This window comes from Phocoena phocoena, chromosome 14 (assembly GCF_963924675.1).
Source record: "Phocoena phocoena chromosome 14, mPhoPho1.1, whole genome shotgun sequence".
Taxonomy (NCBI): domain Eukaryota; kingdom Metazoa; phylum Chordata; class Mammalia; order Artiodactyla; family Phocoenidae; genus Phocoena; species Phocoena phocoena.
This window is the reverse complement of record NC_089232.1, coordinates 61,341,370-61,345,838: the sequence shown is the minus strand read 5'-3', so window position 1 is coordinate 61,345,838 and position 4,469 is coordinate 61,341,370. Positions and strand designations below refer to the sequence as shown.

The 4,469-nt window shown below is 35.0% G+C and overlaps 1 pseudogene; it reads right to left on the bottom strand.

Moving 5' to 3' along the window:
• Nucleotides 1-1,454: 1,454 nt before the first annotated feature.
• Nucleotides 1,455-1,548, bottom strand: LOC136134294 (U6 spliceosomal RNA; annotated as a pseudogene).
• Nucleotides 1,549-4,469: the final 2,921 nt, after the last annotated feature.

Here is a 4,469-nt window from a genome sequence, read left to right as displayed (position 1 = left end):
GACAGCTTGCTATGCCCCTGACTCTTTAGACAGCACCCCTACCTACCTACCACCTGCCTCCTTCTCATGAATATTTCCCTCCCCACTAGTATCATTCCAGTAAATTCCCCAGTCAGGGTCTGATCCTTCAACCAGGATTCCTAATTGACACAGAAAGTTTATCTATTACTAAATAAATTAATTTGGCAGCAAAACACAATGTGGAGAAACTGTTCATTGTTCGGGTAACAAACACATAAATATACAATTTACCACCCTTCAAAAATAAATCACTCCAGAAGGCAGGTATAAAAATAATCTTCTTGAATGGTTTAAGAAGCAAATTTTGAGACATTACTAGTAAGAGAGATTTTCCCATAATTATTATGGTAGAGAAAATATGCCTGCTTTTTCAAATTTTTAACCATTTTTTATAAACTAAAATTGTACTACATTTGCCCTTGCCTTCTTCCTAATTTGACTTTAGAAAGTCACAGGTAAAGATTTGTGAAACTAACTAGACTTTTCACAATTTGCTGTGGCATTAAAGTGGTTGTGTTTTTTGGTTCCAGGTCTTCTATTTTGAGAAAGAATAACACAAATAGACCTCTTTCTGTACTAGCCTCAGACCGGAGGCCAGAACATAAAATCACATTATCTCAAAACCAGAGCTGATACAACTAACTGTATGGTACCCAAATTAGCCACTATTTAAATAATTGCATGTTAATAATATTGATGAATGATGCAGTACTACCTAAAGTAAATCTCTAACAGGGTAACTACCCTTGGTCTAATTCTGGTCAATATTTTTTGCAGTGACCTATGCAAAGAGTAGGAAAGTGTGCTTTTCAAATTTGACAAGCACAAAACTGAAAAAGATAACCAATATGTTAGACATACAAGTTAAAATTTTAAATAGTATTGATTTTTTTAATTGGAGTATAGTTGCTTTGAAATATTGTGTTAGTTCATACTGTACAGCAAAGTGAATCAGCTATTCATACACATATATCGCCTCTTTTTTGGATTTCCTTCTCATTTAGGTCACCACAGAGCACTGAGTAGAGTTCCCTGTGCTACACAGGTTCTCATTAGTTACCCATTTTATACATAGTATCAATAGTGTATATATGTCAATCCCAATCTCCCAGTTCATCCCATTCCTCCTTCCCCCTTGGTATCCATAGATTTGTTCTCTACATCTGTGTCTCTGTTTCTACTTTGTAAATAAGATCATCTATACCAATTTTTTCAGATTCCACATATATGTGTTAATATATGATATTTGTTTTTCTCTGACTTACTTCAGTCTGTATGACAGTCTCTAGGTCCATCCATGTCTCTACAAATGACCCAATTTCATTCCTTTTTATGACTGAGTAATATTCCATTGTATATATGTACTACATCTTCTTTATCCATTCCTCTGTTGATGGACATTTAGGTTGCTTCCATGACCTGGCTATTGTTAAAAAAACATGGAACGCTTCACGAATTTGTGTGCCATCCTTGCACAAGGGTCACGCTAATCTTCTCTTTTAGTATATATGCTGCCAAAGCAAGCACTAACTGGTATTGATTGACACAATATAAAAACATAAAAAGATGACATTTTTAAATGTCTTGAATTCAGTATCAAAATCTTGAATTTAGTAACAAAACTGCAATGGCACTATATGTGGTTTTAAAATGCTCCGGACAGTTCTATTTTTAGTTTTTTAAGGAACCTCCATACTGTTCTACATAGTGGTTGTATCAATTTACATTCCCACCAACAGAGCAAGAGGTTTCCCTTTTCTCCACACCCTCTCCAGTATTTATTGTTTCTGGATTTTTTGATGATGGCCATTCTGACCGGTGTGAGATGATATCTCATAGTAGTTTTGATTTGCGTTTCTCTAATGATTAATGATGTTGAGCATTCTTTCATGTGTTTGTTGGCCATCTGTATATCTTCTTTGGAGAAATGTCTATTTAGGTCTTCTGCCCATTTTTGGATTGGGTTGTTTTTTTGTTATTGAGCTGCATGAGCTGCTTGTAAATTTTTGAGATTAATCCTTTGTCAGTTGCTTCATTTGCAAATATTTTCTCCCATTCTGAGGGTTGTCTTTTGGTCCTGTTTATGGTTTCCTTTGCTGTGCAAAAGCTTTGAAGTTTCATTAGGTCCCATTTGTTTATTTTGGTTTTTTTTCCATTTCTCTAGAAGGTGGGTCAAAAAGGATCTTGCTGTGATTTATGTCATAGAATGTTCTGCCTATGTTTTCCTCTAAGAGATTGGTGGTGTCTGGCCTTACATTTAGGTCTTTACTCCATTTTGCATTTATTTTTGTGTATGGTGTTAGGGAGTGTTCTAATTTCATTCTTTTACATGTAGCTGTCCAGTTTTCGCAGCACCACTTATTGAAGACGCTGTCTCTTCTCCATTGTATATTCTTGCCTCCTTTATCAAAAATAAGGTGACCATATGTGCATGGGTTTGTTTATCTCTGGGCTTTCTATCCTGTTCCATTGATCTATCTTTCTGTTTTTGTGCCAGTACCAGACTGTCTTGATTACTGTAGCTTTGTAGTATAGCGTGAAGTCAGGGAGACTGATTCCTCCAGCTCCGTTTTTCTTTCTCGAGATTGCTTTGGCTATTTGGGGTCTTTTGTGTTTCCATACAAATTGTGAAACTTTTTGTTCTGGTTCTGTGAAAAATGCCAGTGGTAGTTTGATAGGGATTACATTGAATCTGTAGATTGCTTTGGGTAGTAGAGTCATTTTCACAATGTTGATTCTTCCAATCCAAGAACATGTTATATCTCTCCATCTGTTTGTATCATCTTTAGTTTCTTTCATCAGTGTCTTATAGTTTTCTGCATACAGGTCTTTTGTCTCCTTAGGTAGATTTATTCCTAGGTATTTCATTCTTTTTGTTGCAATGGTAAATGGGAGTGTTTCCTTAATTTCTCTTTCAGACTTTTCATCATTAGTGTATAGGAATGCAAGAGATTTCTGTACATTAATTTTGTATGCGCCACTTTACCAAATTCATTGACTAGGAGTTTTCTGGTACAGTCTTTAGGATTCTCTATGTATAGTATCATGTCATCTGCAAACAGTGACAGCTTTACTTCTTCTTTTCTGATTTGGATTCCTTTTATTTCTTTTTCTTCTCTTACTGCTGTGGTTAAAACTTCCAAAACTATGTTGAATAGGAGTGGTGAGAGTGGGCAACCTTGTCTTGTTCCTGATCTTAGTGAAAATGGTTTCAGTTTTTCACCATTGAGGACGATGTTGGCTGTGGGTTTGTCATATATGGCTTTTATTATGTTGAGGTAAGTTCCCTCTATGCATACTTTCTGGAAGGTTTTTATCATAAATTGGTGTTGAATTTTGTCGAAAGCTTTTTCTGCATCTATTGAGATGATCATATGGTTTTTCTCCTTCAATTTGTTAATATGGTGTATCACATTGATGATTTGCATATATTGAAGAATCCTTGCATTCCTGGGATAAACCCCACTTGATCATGGTATATGATCCTTTTGGATTGGATCTGTTGGATCTGTGCTGTTGGATTCTGTTTGCTAGTATTTTGTTGATGATTTTTGCATCTATGTTCATCAGTGATATTGGCCTGTAGTTTTCTGTCTTTGTGACATCTTTGTCTAGTTTTGGTATCAGGGTGATGGTGGTCTCACAGAATGAGTTTGGGAGTGTTACTCCTTCTGCTATATTGGTATGATTTTTTTATATTTGTAATTTTTATGTTCTTAGGTGTCCTGGTTGCATGTACATGGTACATGCATGATATATCTCTGCAAATATATATAATAAAATTAGTTCACTTTCTTTGTAATCAAAGATAATGCTACTATGAAAGCAACCTACTTGTGTGTGTAGATGTGGACTTTGGGCCATCTTTCTATGAACAGCCACTTCCTGGCATCCAATGCAACAGATTATTGAGAGCTGGAATGATTCCCAGGAAAGTGTATTGGAATTTACTTCATTTTCTCATTGAATTCAAGCAATTGCAGCATATAGTATAAATTACACCTCAACTTAAATTACATGTTTTCCTTTAGCCAAGGGAGAATTCTTTTCTATTGTAATCTTCACAAGTGTATCTATAAATCCATAAATGAAAGGGGAAACTTTCTTTATATTCCCAAATAAATATCAGTGTGAGATTTTGCAATATGCTAACACTTAATCTTGCCTCATTGAGAAATGACTGTTCCGTGTAAGTGATTTTTCTAGTTAATTGTCAGAAACTCCTGATAGAGTTATTTATCCATGAAATTTTAACTATATTAATGAGACTACCTCATAAATGTATTACATTTGTCTTCATTGGTGAATGGAGCAAAATAAATTATATTTAGCTTTCTTCCCTTATGATTTCAATCAAAAGTTACATATTTGTAATGGGCTGAATGGTGGCCCAAAAAATATATGTTCATGTATGGCATGGGCTGAATTGTGCCTCCCACATTAACACG